Source organism: Pinus tabuliformis, chromosome 6 (assembly GCF_031772625.1).
Source record: "Pinus tabuliformis cultivar Carrire ecotype Pingquan chromosome 6, CPIR1, whole genome shotgun sequence".
Classification (NCBI taxonomy): Eukaryota; Viridiplantae; Streptophyta; class Pinopsida; order Pinales; family Pinaceae; genus Pinus; species Pinus tabuliformis.
Window position 1 is genome coordinate 1766036133 of NC_142292.1, and position 19000 is coordinate 1766055132.

The following is a 19000-nucleotide window of genomic DNA, read 5'->3' on the forward strand; positions in this document are numbered from 1 at the left end:
ATATACATTGTAAATGCATATTAGTTGCACCTTTCTTCTTTTGATAGAAATTGTAAATGCATATTAATTCTCCCACAATGCAATTACTTAACCCACACTCAAGCACATCTCACTATGATTTTTGGTATTTAATGGTCTAAGGCACACAAAGATCAACCATGTTTTAGGAAGATTGATTATGTGCATGTATATAAAATAACATATAAATTGATCTATATGATGATGAAAAATCAATTGATGAATCTTTATGAATAGGTTTGCACCAAATAAGGTGTTCAAGCACAAGTCTAGACCCTCTAGATGCAAGACAACTATCTACAACCAAGGTTGGGGCCCCAAATCTCAAATCAAGGGTGCAATCCCAACCTAGACATGCTTAGAAGAAGAGGATGGAAAAGTACCAACACATGCGCTCTTAAGGGAATAACACGAAAGCATGAAATCACCTTTTGATTCATTGTCATCTCACCAATGAGATATGGGCTATCACTCATAGACTATGTAAAATGAAACAATGGATTGGAGATAACACAGAGGCATTAAATGAATGGACTACAACTAGAACATAAGACAAAATTTTGGTTGTAGAGGTGATCTGCTCCATTTGGCTAGCTCAAAACAATGGTGTATTCCAAAATAAACCTCCAAACGTCTACAATATTTTCTACATGTTGAAGGCAAGCATTACCTTATCATGCACCTCACTAAAGACAAGGCTTCCTTGCACTCTCATACCTTTGAAATACAATTCTAAAATTTCTAGAGGATATTTTGATTATCCAATTTTAAGGTCACAACCAAGCCAGACCCCACATTGGTGTATGAGACCCCCTTACTTGTGGGACAAGGGACCCACCTCTGCACAGTGATTTGACCACTAAGTCAATGAAGGCATACATACTCTACCCCCTCTGGTTTTGAACCTGTGACCTCTTAGGAGGAAACACATGCTCTTAACCATTAGGCCCACTCAATCTAGATATAGTGGATTTCTCTTTAAGGTCTCTTTTACATAATTAGTGATTACATTGGAACCAAATTGGAACTAACATCATATAGGAAATAGAAACGAACCTAGAAACAATATTAAGAACTAATATCACTTCCTTGAAATAGGAATGACCCTGGAATTTCTATAATTAGAGAATCACTTGAAAATTTAAGCTAAACAATATTAAAGTAATGTCTTGAACACCAAGAACCAATAGCCTTATCGCCCTATAACGAAGCAACCTATGCAAGATCAAATTTACGAAAAAGACCTGCTAAAGAACATCCATGTAACACAATCCTTCCAAAGAAAACATCTATAATGCCAAAATCAGTTGAAAAGCATGATATGGGACTTTCAAATTCAAAAACGAGTTGAGAAGCATGGGATCAGACTTCCAAGATTTTATATAATGATTATATGAACGAAGGTTCTAACAAGACGGGCTTAAATGTCCAAGGAGGAAATGATAGGAGAAAAGCTTTGCCAGAAATTGAAAATAATCCTTTCACTATTCTTTCCCAAGGGATTAAGCCAGTTGTTTATATAAACACTTTATTTAATATTGTTGTATAGGACTTCAATTAATATTGTCTTCTCAGTGTCAAGATTAGAATAGAGAACAACCATTTTCTCTATATACAACCATGATTACAAATATCCTAAAGCTTCTATGGAAAACCCACAGACCAAAGGTTATAAAAGGCCAACAAGGTTTGAGCACTTCTAAAAGCACAAGTGCAGGAATCTGCTTATTACCTTGGAACCTCAAGTTGGGCAAGACCAGTAGGACTCACATCACCTTCCACAACATATATTATAGAATCTTCAAAGCTAAACCAGTTGTCCTTGATTTTGCTACATGAAACTATTAAACTACTGACATGTCCAAAGATAATTTCGCAGCAGCTAGCGATTCTAAAAACACAACTTCTTCATCAAAATAATGGTCATTTTACCAATATGTCACAATAAATAGCTATGGCAGAATCAGTTGAATAGAAGGCACCCAATTTTCTTTCAATACCTCTGAACTTACTCATAGACAACAGAAATATGCAGTATTTGATCAAACTTTGTTGTATCTAATAAAAACAGAAGTTGGAAACAAAATTCCACGCTAAAAAGGTTTTGATCAACTATAGTCTAACTTAGTTGCCTATAAAACGCAGGATTTAGTCCAACTTAGTTGCCTCTAATTCAAACAGAAGTTGAAAACATAATTATGAGCTAATAGATTCTGACAACTCTAATTTAATTTCGTTGTAACTGTAAAATAGACCCCTAGAGCATGGGAGAATAAGCATGGACCTCTTGTTGTAGTCTTAAGCCATAGGTGACTAGCCATAATATATAGTCTCCATTCTTTGAACAAGAAAGAGAGTGGAAATCCTAAAGAGACAAGCCCGTCTGTATCAATATTCCATCTTACTAGCCTTGGTCCAAAAACTAGCTTTAAGAAAGTATCCATTGGAGTGAAGATTGTCTTAAGCACCTGTAGAGTTCAAGTCCTATGAACTGAATTCCTTAAGAGCTCTGAGCTTAGTCTATAGTGTAAGCCCTATGACACTTTCCTTAGTCTTTAGCTGTATTGACATAACTACTATATACAAGTTTTGGAGAGTAAGATATATGTAGAGTAAGATTCACATGGTTTCAAAGCTTTCACTCAATATGCATATATTATTTTATTTGAAATCATAGTATTAGGTGAACTAACTCTCTCTGTTGGAGCTTCAGAGAGTAAGATCTTTGGAAAAAAGCCTTAAGAGACAAATTGTAGTCTGTACTATAGCTGTATAGCCTAGAGTCTCACTATTCTCAAAAGTTGATCTACTTGTTGTCTTTGCGGTTGCTTACAAACTTGCACTTGGGACCCAAGCTTTGGAAAGAGTGATAAAAATCAGGCCTTTGGTTGCACCTTCTATGCAATTTATTAAATTTATGACACAGGCCAAGGGGTACATGTGACAAAATCTTCTAAGAATATATAATTCATGTTGATAGAGAACAGATGGATGGTGGGCATAGGTTAACAGGTACTACTCCCTACTAAATTTCAATGCATTTCAATTCTCAAAAGTATATTTTTCAAGATCTTCAAGAAAATGTAATATGGAGGAAGACTCTTTAATAATGACATGGTAAGTAAAAAATAATATAATTAAATGTACATTCAAAATCGTCCAAATTTCTTTAACAAAGCTTCCAAAATTCAAAAAGGAAATAAGTGCACAAGACATAAGTTAGCATTTTACATAGAAAACATCAGCAAGTAATCTTTTCCTAGTTGCTAAAAAGGACAGTAATTAAATTCATTATTAAGGAGAACTAAATGATAAAAAACAAAAAAGCACTCACTTATTATTAAAGATACACTCACTTATTAGTTGTAACATAACGAAAAAGCATTAACAAGTTAACAGATGTGCAATACATCCATATCCAGTATTTCTCATTACATATCGTAGAATGACCTCAACAATATACAGTTGCATGTAGACTATGAAGAAAATCATGTCTCAGAAGCATTCACAGGAAGAAAACTTTCAGAAAGCTTTGGATTGTTTTTCTTTGCACTGGTAAGGTGTACCTAGACAAATATAAGTATACATAAAACAACATACTAAAATCTAAAACTATGATATTCTTACATTTAACAGAAAATGCAAGTGGGTGACCTTCCAATAGAACTCAAGAACTGTTGTAGCAACACAACAAACAGTCATACAAGGATTTTTTATAAAAATTGTGCCACCTATAATGTCCACTCTAGTGTAAGAGCCCTAAGAAGAATCAAGCTCTTGGACCATCCAAGCAAAATTACTTTAAACACTATGGTGTAAACAAAAATCGTACTATCAAGACTGAAAGCACAAACTAAATACACAACAACATGAAATAGCATGAAAAAACATAGTCTCCACTATAAACAAGACTAAATTTGTATATATACCCCATAATGAAGAAAAAAGTTTCTTTATCTGACCATATTGCACTTGAAAGTTCCCAAATATATAGCATGAAGTCAAAATATCTAGGTTGTGCACCATCAAAAACCAAATTCCAAATTGCCAACCATTCCATAGTTTAAATCTAAACAACGAATATATGCCAAGGCCTGAAAATATTATGATATATCTTTAAAAAAAACATCTCCATCATACAATTGTTTATGGGATAACGATACAACCAACCATAGATTTGTACTTCCAACTCTAGAATTGTCCACTTCTACAAACTCAAAGCTTGCATGTTTAGGATCGTGCTTCATGCTAGAATAAATTGAATCTATGAAACAACTCCATAGACCTAGAGCCAAGTCAGTTTGTTAAGCACTGGTTAGAAAAAGCTTTGTAAAAGCACTACAAAAAACCTATGACTATTGTGAAAAACCTATGACCACTGTTAAGACACATTACAAAGCTTGGTGTTAGGATATTCATCTAGTATTTGAAAGGTACATATCATGCAATTCACAGTCTACCATGCCCTCCTAAATTGAATCGATCTTTTTCTTATCAATGTGCACTCTGGTAGAAGCTAGATCCTTCTTCTTATGAAATGTTGATGCACAAACTCTTATAGCTTTTGTTGAAGTGACATGTATGCTTGGATCTTGAATATTATTCTCATATTTGTTTGGCATGGTAGAAGTGTGGTAGGAGAGGTCACAAGGGTATCTCTTGGGCCTTCATTTAAAGAAATAGACTCTGAAATTGCAACTTTACTCATCAATTTGGGCTTCAAAGCATGAATGCTTGTATAGAGCCTACAAAATAAACCCATATAAATATTTTTTTTTTATAACATAAGCACACCGTACCTCTTGTAACATAATCACATCGTACCCATAAATAAGCTAAATTAATAAGTAGTTGAACACATACAAGAAGAATGTGTCACAATCCAAGGGTTAGATTCCAATCCTTCTTCAGAGTATTGACACATATCTCTCCATTGCTTGCAATATTAGGGTGGAATATTTTTGTGAAAAAATACCCTGCAGTCACACATCCAATACAAGTTAAAAAAATTGGAAGATTTAGTATTATTTACATCATAAACAATGTTTTGATATCAAGAAAAGTCAAAGAAACTAATAATTCACTCATGATATGATGGAAAGAATGAATTTCCTTGTGGAATTGAATATGGACAACCATGACTGGCCATTGAGATTTTCCTGACTCAGCTATACTTAACAGGAAGCCTGAACACAGTAACTCAGCTATTGCTAATAGAAAAATTTTCATCTTATACCAAATGGTATATTGCGTGACTCCGTGAGGTATTATTGTGTGACAATATTACAATGGATTGTAAGAAAATTTACATGACTACTATAGGGATTAAATCTCTTTGGTGGAAGACACACCAATATACTTATAGATGGTAAGCAAGCAAACTTGTGTGATTCTGCTACACCTAGCAGGAAGCTTGAGCATAGTAACTCAGCTATACTTGAAACAAAAAAAAAATCTCTCTATACCAAACAGTGTGATAATATATTTCATGACTCCATACCAAATAGTGTGATAATATATTTCAAGACTCCGTTGAGAAATTATTGCATGACTTATCTATTCACAATTCAAATAAATTTTGGCCATAAATTGGAAAGCCTAGCACAGTTTTGCTACTTGTCTCACATTCCACATCACACATCCATTACAAGTTAAAAAATGCTCAAACAAGAATAATAAATTCTCAAAATGGCAGCCGAATTGGACTTGAATTCCAATGGGCATACCACTATATCCTCTGTGGAAAGGGGTCTTGATGTGAGTGGTTTTGGGTGAATTAAATTAGCATTGTATATCAATGTTGCTTAGAATTTGGTACATATGAGCAAGTTGTAATTGCATTAATGAATGAGATTCAAAGCCAATGTCCATTGCATTATGACTTCGTACATTTATGGGAATGTGAGATGCTATACACAAAAGAAAATGGAACACAGAGAACCCTTACTTCGAGCACATAATGACTTACGAAATTAATCTCTTAGATGAGCTCAATACTGAAATTTCCCAGCATAATTGTGAGACCAGTGACAACTTTAAACAGAACAACATCCTTCTCTTCTCAAGTCTTCTTCAATGAGCATGCAATAAGCTTCAGGACAAAGGAATTCCTTCTTCTATGAAAGATCTGGAGATTTTGTTACTTTATCCCCTTCTGAGGTGTCATACTTGTTTTTGTATTCAGTATTAATGTGAAGCCTTCAAGAAGATCTAAGAAGCAAATGATCTAGGGGCTTAATTCAGAACATGAAATATTTTTTATTATAACTTTCAAGTTGAGTAAATGGTTGTCTATTGATCTGAATATCTTATTCCTGGAATACGTTGTAACTTGTGACAATACTGCCCTTATTTATGCTTCAAGGTGAAAACAATATAAATTCTCAAAATGGCAGCTGAATTGGACTTGAATTCTAGTGGTTATATCACTATATCCTCCATGGAAATGGGACTTGATGTGAGTTGTTTTGGGTGAATTAGATGAGCATTGTATATCAAAGTAGCTTAGAATTTGGTACATATGAAAAAGATGTAATTGCATTAATGAATGATATTCAAAGCCAATGGCCATTGCATTATGGATTTGTACATTGCTGGGAGATGAGAGATGATATCTTCTTTTCCCATAAGTTTCAACCTTGATCAAGTCCTTTTTTAGTCAATAGGATAGGAACCATTCTATAGATGTATGATGATGTAAATAACACAAATATATACAACTATATACTCTGGAAATTATTTTTCTTCGATTGTTCTTTGTATGACTGAGTTGGGTCAAGACTACTTTTAACATTGAAAAGTTCATATAAATTACACTACATGCCTGAGAGATTTGGTTTTCTCCATCTTCCAAAAGAAAAATTCATATTAGTATGACAAAATTTATGTATCCACTAACTAACATTGCATTTGTAAAGAATCTCCTGTATTTTTTTTTTAATCTTGTGTTGGTGAAACTCAATATTAAAATTCCCCTTAAACAAATATTCTGGTTTAGCATGGGCATACACACAGGTCTCGCTCCCTAGTCTTTACCCAAAAATAAAGAGGTTGAAGTAAGCTAATGAAAATATTGATTCGATAATGGAAGGCATTGTGTGTACTTAACATGGGCAAGTTGTTTCCTATTTAATCATAGCTTATTATTAATCTATGTCTGCAGAGTCACTATAAAATGGTTGACCAATAGATAACATAAAGTTCTCAAGTTTGAGTTTGTGAAGCTAAGGGTTAAAAAATTTACTTCATGCTTATTAGACACTCACTCAATGGTTATTACACACCCACATTTTCCTTTAAGTCTGCACTGGCAACTTAGGACATTTATAGGAACACTGTTGTCAATGTTAATGATCACGGTACGAGAGAAGTTTGCAGGGTTAACATAAATATTCATCACAAACGTATATTATTGACATGTAAGCGCAAAGGAGATAGAAGAATTTGCAAACTAAGAAAACATCACTTTATAGGGTGAAAGAAACTATTGACAAATGGATTATGTACATCCAATTGCATATAAACAATGGTGGAATTTCATCAAAAGGTTTCTGCAAATTGTATTCATATATTTCTTCTTTGGTAAAGTGTCCTTCCTTCTAGCAAGAATGTTTGCATTGTGTCATGTCAAATCTACCTAGGTATTGTCATCAATCACATTTTGAGATACATATTGCTATATTCGACAGAACTAGTTTGAAAAACATATAACACCACAACCCAAACAAGGAGAAGGCCTTGAAATGCCCAGGTTACAAAATAAAATCAGTTGAAGCAACACTGTTATGATTTGACAAAGTCTCTGAGGTGTTTCTGTAAAAAATGGTTTTCAATTCTGTTAGGACTAAGGAGAGTCACAACTATGTGCTTTAGTTTATTTCTGCTAGAGACTATGCCTCAGGTTTATGGTCCCTAGACCATTTTAGCCTCTCCAAATGATGTTTTATTTTCTAATACTAACGATGCAATAAGAGAGGGAATATATAGCTAAAATTATTTTTTTGTATCTCAGCACATTGCAGATCATACAGTCCCTGTGGATGCAGATGGAGGTACAAAGAAGGTCATGCAAACCACCAGAGTTAAGGGCTATAATTCCCATCTTGGATTTCATTCATTGTACATGACTCTATTATGCTATAGAGAAGTATGAACTTAAAATGTCACATTGATTGTGTGCCTCTCTTTTGAGCAGGTCCATAGACACTTGCAACTTCGTATGGAAGCACAAAGAAATTTTTTACATACAGTTCTAGAGAAAGCGGGGAAACTCTCGCAAGTTAAAACTTGGGGTCAATTGGATTGGAAGTTGCTTGTTCAAAAATTTCTGAGAAGGCCTCAAGACTGAAAAGTGAATGCTTTTAAATCTACAATTTCTAATTTGACTTTCCCTACTTTGACTAAAATATCAGGTCTATTTCCAGAATCTGAAATTTTTGGTCAATAATTCTAGGTTGCAGACTAGTTTGGATATATTTCTCTCACTTTGAATGAGGGTTCAGCAAAGATTCCTACAAAAAAAGGTCAAGATATGCATATGGCATACAATAGAGTAGTTTTTGTAGAAAGAAATGAAAAAAGATATGAGGTTGCAAGAATTTTCAGGAGAAGAAAGTAAAGTATTTATTCTCCTGTTTTAAGGACCAAGGGCTCTTCAACCATTTTGAATGACAAGGCTACTATTGACATAGTACAAGCATAAGAAAATGACAACCGTTTATCTGGGAAGAAATGGAAACATGTGAATGAATGGAGTGCGTGCTCTTCAATCCATGCCAACAACATTAGCCTTTTCTAGTGCTCCGTCTCTACATAAAAATGATCAGCCTTTTCTAATGCTCTATTTGTGCATGAAAATAGTCAAATTCGTGAGGAAACCAAATTTTATATGAATTAAGATAAAAATGTTCCAACAAGAGTAATATATTGTCAAACTGGTTGCAGAATTGGACTTCAATTCCAATGGTATACCACTGTATCCTCCAAGGAACGGGGGCTTGATATGAATGGTTTTGGGTGGATCATATGAGTCTTTGGCACATATGATCACATAGTGGTTTCATTCATGAATGAGGATTAGAGCCAATACCCATTGTATTATGGCTTTATACATTGCTTAGATATGATAAATCCTTTCATCTTTTTCCCTTGAGTTTTAACCTCGATCAAGACCTCTGCTAGGGTATCAATAAGATATGTGGCATTCTACATTATATATGCAATGATGTAGATAATACACTTATACAACTACATGTTCTAGAAATTATTTGGCTTCAATTGTTCTTTGTGCCACTAAGTTGGGTCAGTGCCACTTTTAACATTGCAAAGTTCATATAAATTATAATGCATGCCTAAGATGTTTTTTTGGTCCATTTTTTGAGAAACCATTCATGTTATCATGCCAAAATTTATCTATGCACTGAGTAATATTGTATTTGTAAAGAAGCTCTTGTATTTTCTTTTAATCTCATGGCGGTGAAACTCAAGCTTCAAATTCTCTCTGTGTTGGTGAGACTCAAGATTCAAATTTGCGATAAACAAATATTTTGGTTTAGCATAGGCATACACACTAGTCTCTCTCCCCTAGATTTTACCTAAAGAGAAAGAGGTCAAGGTGACGTAATGACAATTTTGATTCGATAATGTAAGGCATTATGAGTACTTAACATGGGTGGACTGTTGACTTGTGTATTCCTATTTAATTAAATTATAGCTCATTATTAGTCTATGGTTGCAGAGTCATTATAAAAAAGGTTGACCAATAGATAAGATGAATTTCTCAAATTTGATTTGGTGAAACATGGGGTTTAAAACCTCACTTCATGCTTATTAAGCATCGAGTCCCTATTTATTAGGCACCCACATTCTCCTCTATGTTTTCACTTGCATTTCCAACTTATTTCATTTATGTGAACACTCTTGACAATGCCACCAATCATTGTACAAGAGAAATGTGCAGGGTTAGCAAGAATACTCATCATGGATGGATATGACTAACACGTAAGGAAAGGAGATAGGTAGAAGAATATATGCCACTAAGAAAAAAATCAGTTTATATGGTGGAATAAACTATTAACAATTGCATTCTATAGTTCATGTCGCATATAAGTGATGGTGGAAGCACAAAAATATCACTAAGCACAAAAATATCACTTGTTGAAAATCACCTGAAAAAGGAGGTCTGATATCTGACTCAAGGTGGGAATTACACTGTCTTCTCCAGTGCACTCTTCAACTAATGCTAAAACATCTGCTTGCATTTCCTTTTTCACCAAAAAGATTTGATACACCACTTCCTCCATTTGTTTTGAAATGATAAATGTGCATAATTCTTTGTGGAGTCAACAATGATAAACTCACCTCCAAGAAGATACTTATCTAAAGAAGCCTTCCAAGAACATATGTCTATCAATACAAAGTTCAAACCAATAATAAATTTAAATTTAAAACCTTAAATAAAATTACAATGTCCCAACAACACTTTTGCATACCTCAGAATTGTTCAATGAAGGGATAAATTTATCAACAAAGACTTGTAATTTGTTCTCCTCCCCACCAAGACTTGTAAAAGGAAATTTATGGATTCTTCCTACTATTTTCAAGAGAAAATAATTTTGCATAGATGCAGTGCATAAACAGTCAACAAGGTGCTGCAAAGGCAAAAGAATATAGATATAGTTATTGTATTCAATAGAAAGTTATTCTTAGGAACCCTCCAAATAGCTAACCAAAAGATGGCCATTTACAACGCATCTACCTTATGCTGCCACATCCACCTATAGATAACATGTTGCTGGGATGGAAGTCCCATGCTCTTTGTTGCACCAACATTTACTGTGTAAAAATAGTTAAGCAATATGTAAAATATCAGAATATGACTACAAGATAACCTTGAAATAGTCAAACATTGTGGATTAAAAAAAAATTAATTCATGGAAGGCAATAAAAAGCAATCAAAATTGTACATAATACACTTTCCAATATAATAGTCATTATTGAAAAACATAAAATCAAATTGAAATTTAAGAAAATACACCAATACCAGTAGTGAAGAGAGATCTGCTCTTGAGATGGACAATATAGACTTCTTGTAACTCTTTCAGAAGAAAGGCATGATTTGATTATAGCCATCATTTCCTTACATGCTTCTATCATTTCTTTGAATAAACCCTTGATTAGTCCTAGATTCCACTCCAGAGAGGTCTAGACATAGCTCAACAAACCGTTCAAATGTGGCAGAAATGATAAATCTTACAAATGGTGAGGATAAGGCTACAAACAATCTGCCTTGGAGGTATTTTGAATATATATAGATTGCTTTCAAAAGAGCCCAGAACAGAAGCTTAAATGAGCATCATATTATCTAGAAACCATAGAGATACAACACAATAATGTCCTCCAACTTCACTCAGAATAATCCCAAATTGTGTCCACGAAGATTCCATTGAAAATACTTAGGTCAAATACTACTGAGGTCTACCAAGAAGAGGCCCAAATAGGTCCCAGAATAGGCCTGAAATTAATACAAAAATGCCTCAGACAGGGGGGGTCTCAGAAAGGTCAAGAAGGGTCTCAGGAAAGGACTACTATGTGCCTTAAATGAGCCAAAAGGAAATGCAAGATAGATACGAATTAGCCTCATAAAATAAATCATTTCATAACGACCCAAGATCCTTTCAAATTGATTCATAATTTCCTAGTAACAAGGGTATGAACTACATGATATTCAAAGTGTGATATTCAAATTGATTCAGAAGTGCCCTTTCAAACTGCTTATGTAGTTAATATCATTTATTGCAATAATTCAAGAATTCTAAAATCTTACCAGCCATCTTGGAGATTCTGGGATAATGGAGAGACCAATAAGCAATAGAAAATTGGGAACTAGCTCTACATCACCTCCCATGGGCCTTAATTCACCTCCTAGCTTAGTTAAACCAACTATTCTCATAACTTACTACATACTTTTTATTATATTTTGTTTATGAGATGAGTTAGAGTTGGATATTTTGCTTTGTGGTCTAATGTGCATTTAATGCAGGATTAAAGGAGAAAATCAAGGAATTTTGGCAAAGACCAAGGTCAAAACTCGAATGAATCAAGGGAGAGGGATTATAGGAGGTAAATCCTCCTCATTTACTACCCCTCCATTCGAATATTCCACCATTGACTTGGAGTGCAAACAGCCAAATCAAGAGGACTAGAAGGCAGCCAAGCAAGTGAAAGACAGAAACCAGTTTATCTCGAGTTTGGGAGCTGAGCATCCTTAATTTTAGGGAAGTCGTTGGAGACTTCAGATGTATAAGTAGAGAGGCCTAGGACCTCAGTAGGATTCTGATTTTTATTGTAAAACTCTACTCTATTTTTGAGCTGCAAGACTTGTGATAGTTTTTTGATGTAATCTGTTGTTTTGGTAATAAGAATGAGTTTTGTTTTGAGCCAGCACTGAGTTACTTTAGAGCGCTGAAGCTCTTGGGTTAGGGCCCAACCCTAGCAGCCAAGGCTTGTATTTATTGTACATGTATTGTAGTATAGATTCATAGCTTAATTGTTCATTTTCTTAGTAGATGCATTTCCATTACAGCAGTGTAGATTAGATTGGTTGTGTGATAGTTTGCTTCCATTTGTGCCTTCTTTCAAGTAGCAGGTTAGCAAGGATAATAAGGATCACCAAAAGGTTTTCAACAGGTGTCTTGGCCTCACTTCCTCCCTCTCGGACCATGACTTGAGGAAGGGACCCTTCAGCAGCCCCAAAAACACGGATTTCTAGTTCTTGTATGAGCTTTGGAGTTTGTTGTCTTTGATTCAGTATTTGGTTCATGTTGCAAGGAAGATTTCATTGTCATCTTTTTCCATCTCCATTTCTGAAATAAGATCTCACTAATGCTTTCATTCCCTTCAGCAACTTTCTTCATGCATAATATAGGTAGTTGATTCATGCTTTTCTAGTTTATGAAAATGTATCTTGTTGCATAGTTCTTTTTGGAAGACACACATGTTTTATGCAGAGCAGGCACTTCAGGAGGAAACCAAGACTTCATAACCAGCAATCACCTTCCACTTCATCCACCTTAGCCATCCCTTATTTCACCATTGAGCGAATCTAGCCATCCCTTATCTTGGATATTGACTCCTGAGTGCTATTAGACCTTCTAACACTCCATTCGACCCATCACACTTCTTTCCCAGGCTTCCAAACACTTCCAACACCTCACAATTAGCTCTTGGATGTATCGTGTAGGTTCCCTATAGTTCCTACAGGATCATCCTATAGGTTTCTAGTACATCCTGTAGGTTTTCCTGAAACAACCTATTTTGAAGCCGAATTGATGGGAAACCTCTAAGAAGTCACAGCCTCCTAGGACCCCTCCACACCATCCAACCACTTCCTAAACCTTCTAGCCATCCTCAAATACCTTCCATCGACCAGTCACATCGACAAGAACAATTAGTTTGCATACTTGATTTTTCCTAAAAAACCAAAAAGGTGGAAACAGATTTAGTTTAGTTTCTTTTCTAGCACAGTAGTATGCTTTGATGCTCTTTACATCTGCAACTTAGATAGTAGCATTTGTTTATTGTTGATTTAGCAGTTTTGCTTAGTAGAACTTCTTAAATGGTTAATTAGGGTATGGTGTGGTTTAGCATTACATGTTGGCCTTTTTCATTACTGCAGTAGAGTAATTCTCTTAGAGTAGTTTTTCCCTTCTTCCATTAAAGAATCAAGCTTCTTCTGACTCTATAGAAGTCTAGGTTGGAACCCCAGTGGTCTCTCCCCAGCTGAACAGTGACAATAGGCAGAACCATCACTTTTACTTGTGCACATAACACTGTCACCTCCAAGTTTGTACGAACCCTGGGTTGATAAGTAAAGCTGGTAGCCCAGGAGTTGCAACATCCTTACTGCAATACTAGTGCTCATCACTTTTTGGCGCCGTTGTTGGGGAGGTGTCTAAGTAGAATGTGATTACTGCTTTCGTTTCTTCTATTTCTTGTCTTCAATATTCTTCCATTAGTTTTTTTTTGCAAAAGTAATCTAGTCATTTCCTTTCTTTCAATTTTCATTGTCTATTTTCCTTTCCATTCTGCAAGTAGGATTTCAATTTAGCAAGTAGTTTTTTCATTCTGTCATTAATTTTCAGTCAATCAGCAATTTCAATTCTGCAAGTACTTTCCAAGTTTTAAAAAAAGAATACAAAACCACCCCAAAAATATTTCCTTTCATGCCTCGTAAGAATAGGGACAACTTACGAATTTTTTTGCCAAATACCCCCACTACATCCAATAGCCAACCTTCTCTCTTCTTCGGTGGCTGTGAACTGGAGGAACCCTTAGGTGAGAAACCTGACATATTTCAAGAACCTACAGGGGAAGAAGAAGAAGAGGAACCCATTCCTACTAAGCCAATGGCTGAAAATCGAAATGACTGAGGAAATAGAGAGAGATTTGAGGGTGCCTTCCCCATCAGGGAAACCAATGGGGACACTAAGATGAAAAATATAAGCCCCTCTTCCCTACCTCATTTCCATGGCCTGACCACAGAGGACCCCGACACTTTCCTGTTTGAGTTTGTTGTTATATGTCGAACCTATGACTATACAGATGATGAGAAAAAGTTAAAACTATTTCCATCTACCCTCAAGGATGCAGCATTGTGCTGGTTCATGGGTTTACCTAGATATAACATCACAACTTGGGCTCAAATGCAGCAGGCCTTTAACAATAAATATCGAGACTACTGTCGGTCAAAGGATACTAAAGAAGAAATTTTCAGGGTGACCATAGGCCATGATGAATCCTTAGAAGACTATGAAGAAAGATTCCAGCTCAGTTACAAAAGGGCCAAGTGCACACTTGACCCTGAGTCACTAAAGTTGGTCCTACTTAGGGGAGTAAGAGAAGACCTTCTGGATACCTTACATTTGTTAGCAGGAGGAGATATCTACCAATTACCCTATGAGGATATCAAGACTATCTTCAGAAACCATTCTAGGGCAACCAGGAAAAAGGGTAGGGGTAGTCAACCTATGGCCAGTACACCATCTTCCAACTCATCCATCAAGGGTGAAATTGGAAACATGCTGGAAGATTTCAAAAGTGAGATGCTGCAAACCCTTGCCTTGCAACTGGACACCATGAACATTAAAAGGAAGTAGGAGGAAGCAGAGAGAGCCTTGGCGATCTTCTATCCTAGATGCACCAGGAGGCATCCTAGGAATGAATGTCCGTTGAACTCTATTGAAATTTTCTCGGTCTCTGAGGAAAACCACACCATAGACAATTGCCCTTCTTTACCTCGACTCAAAGCTATATATCAAGGAGTTGAAGGGGTCACTAAGCATGCTACATTAACCAAAGGAGACCTCCTGGGCCTAGACCATACCAGTAGGGCATGCAGGGTTCATCCAATGCATATTACAACCCCAACCAAACCACAACTATACCTTCTTGGGGACCCCCTGCTCATCCTTCCTAGTCTACACCCCCTCCTTGGTCCTATGCATCTCAGTATCATTCCCAGCTAGCTAGCCAGTCATTTCAACCTTATGCTCCACCACAACCTCAGTGGAATACACCACTCCAGGGGTGGAGGCCCCAATACAACAATGCTCCAGCTCTATTTCCTCCACCACCTACCCAACCACAACTCCTACACTCTGCTCCACCCAAGCAACCCCAGATGCCTACCCAGCCAAATCTGAACCCGAACAATAGGCAAGCTCAGCAAGTATACAGTGGAGAGACATCATATCCAGCTTATGTTGTGGAAATCCAAGAGATTAACCTGAGATCTAGGAAAGTTCTCCGAGATAACCAACCCCCCCCCCCCCCCCCTCCACCTAGGGAGGTTTAGGAAGAAAGAGAAGAAAGCAACCTTAAAGTAAATCCACTCTTTCCTAAGATATTAGCCCAACCACTCCAACCTACCCCAGAAGAGACTGAACTTCTAGGAGAACTGAAAAATTTATGTGTAAAGATCCCCCTTCTCTAGGCAATAAAAGATGTTCCCATTTACAATAAGTTGATTAATGACAAGTGCTTCAAGTATCCAAGGAGGCGAAAAACGGATTCCCCTACCATTAATGTCATTGGGCAGCTGTCTGGCTTAATGCTGGGGTAGGTAATATGTCGAAAATATTTGGACCCTGGAAGCCCTATAGTAGATGTGCACATCAATGGCACCATTATCCCACACACTCTGATCGATCTTAGGGCTGCCATTAATGTGATGACCAAGGACACCATGCTCAAGCTCAACCTCCAAGGTTCATTGAGAAAGACCACAACAGTTCTACAACTTCCAGATCATTCCACAGTAACCCCTAAGGGAATTGTGGAGGATGTGATGGTCTCCATTGACTCTTGGGAGTACCCTACAGATTTTCTAGTTCTCCAGCCCAAGGCTAAGCTTACTGGTTATCCTCTCATCCTTGGGATGCCATGGTTGGCTGCTGCAGATGCTTACATTAGCTATAGAGTTGGGAATATGACCATCAAGAATGGGCATATCTCCAAGAAGTTAGTCCTATACCCTCCTGCTCAACCTCCTCTAGAGCATGATTTACCTTTATGGTTGGAGGAGGAAGAAGATGGAGTTTATTCCGCCCAACTTTATGCTTTGGAAGCAACCATGGGAGGAGGACATCAAGATGAGGATGACTTGATTGAACACCTGCTCCAAAGTCCAACTCCTAGTTCATTACCTTTAGAAGAAGCAGTAAAGGAAACCCAGAACAATCATCCAACTGACCTATGCTTGGCTGATCCCAAGCCACTCTGTGTTAAAACCATATAATTTAGCCCAAAGAGAACCTTGAAAATAAATCTATCTCTTTCTTCTCTCGAAGAGGAGAAGCTATGCAACATGTTAAAGGAAAATCTAAAAGCCTTCGCCTGGAGTTACAAGGAAATGAAGGGAGTACACCCCTTAGTGTGTAATCACCACATATACATCAAATAAGGATGAAAGTTGGTCCGAAAACCACAAAAGAGGATGAATCTAGCTCTTAAAAATATAGTCAAAGAAGAACTACAAAAGCTGCTAGATGCAGGATTCATTTACCCTATCTCCGACAGTGAGTGGGTCTCTCCTTTGGTGTTAGTTCCCAAGAAAAATGGTAAGTGGAGGATTTGTGTCGATTACAAGGAGTTGAACAAAGCCACAAAGAAGGATCATTTTCCTCGACCCTTCATTGACCAAGTGTTAGATGGCCTGGTAGTGAAAATGTTTTTCTATTCCCTAGATGGATTTAGTGGGTACAACCAAATCTACATCTACCCAGAAGACTAGGACAAGACTACATTCCCCTATCCTTGGCGTACTTTATCCTATAGGGTCCTTCCTTTTGGCCTATGCAATGCTCCTACCACTTTCTAGAGAGCAGTCTTGAGTATTTTCATCGAATTAGTCCATGATGCAGTGGAGATTTATATGGATGATTTTACACCTTATGGATATGATTTTCAAGAAGCCTTGTCTAACCTAGGCAAAGTGCTGCGCAAGTGCATTGAAATGAACCTATCTCTCAGTCCTAAAAAATGTGAATTCTTAATGACTACGGGGACCGTGCTAGGTCATTCAATATCTCAGCAAGGATTGCAGGTGAACCCAAACAAAATAGCCATCATCCAAAGGGTCCCACCTCCTCAAAATCAGAGAGATGTCAGAAGTTTCCTAGGGTTAGTTGGATACTATCGAAGGTTCATAAAAGACTTCAGCAAATTGGCCTCTCCTTCATTTAGTTTGTTGGCCAAAGATTCTGAGTTTATATGGTCAAAAAGTTGTCAAGAGGCCTTAGACATTCTAAAGGATAAGTTAACCACTGCACCAATTCTCTGAGGCCCAAACTGGGCCCTCCCCTTTCATATTCATGTTGATGCCTCACACAAAGCCATAGGAGAAACCCTACGTCAGATACATGAAAAATTGCCTTATGCTATCTATTTTATCAGTAAGAACTTGTCAAAGGCTGAACTAAATTATACAGTGGATGAAAAGGAACTCTTGACTGTTGTGCATTCATTAAACAAATCCAGGCATTACATTACAGGCTATCAAACATTTGTGCATATTGACCATGCTGTAATCAAATATTTAATGAACAAACCAAATGTGAGTGCTCGAATTATAAGATGGTTACTTTTATTACAGCACTTTGATCTAAATATTGTTGATAAGCCTGGTAAGGAAAATGTTGTTGCAAATTTTTTATCTAGAGTAAATTTGCCTGCAGGTGAAGGAATGGTGGATGACTAGTTACCGGATGAGCACTTATTTGCTATTTCAGTTCTCTCTCCATGGTTTGTTGACATAGCAAACTATTTGGTATCAGCACAGTTCCCACCAAACTTGTCCTCCAAAGAAAAGAGAAAAATAGTCAGGAAAATCGCCCCCTTCACTTGGATTGGGGGAAATCTTTTCAAACTTGGCCGAGATCAAATCTTGAGAAGGTGTGTCAAGGAAGAGGAAGTCTTTGACATCCTTCTGACTTGTCATGATGGGCCTTGTGGAGGTCACTTTGCAGCAAAGAGGACAACATTCAAAGTGTTACAAGTAGGCTATTATTGGCCCACTCTTCATCAGGATGTGAAAAAGTACACTAGTCAGTGTGATCGGTGCCAGAGGATGGGAAGGCCTACTCCAAGAGATGAAATGCCTCTGCAGCCTCAAGTGACTTTCGAGCCATTTGACAAGTGGGGAATGGACTTCATTGGGCCTATTGACCCTCCTTCAAAGAATAAATAGTACATGATTGTGTGCACTGATTATTGGACTAAGTGGGTTGAAACCAAGGCAATTAAGGCAGCAATAGGAGAGAAGGTGGCTGAGTTCCTAAGGGGGAATGTATTCTACAAATTTGGGTACCCTAGAGAGCTGGTCATGGACCAAGGCAGCTAGTTTACCTCCAACATGATCGAAGACTTGCTCAGACATCACAAGATCAAGCATAGGACCTTCACTCTCTATCATCCATAAGCTAAT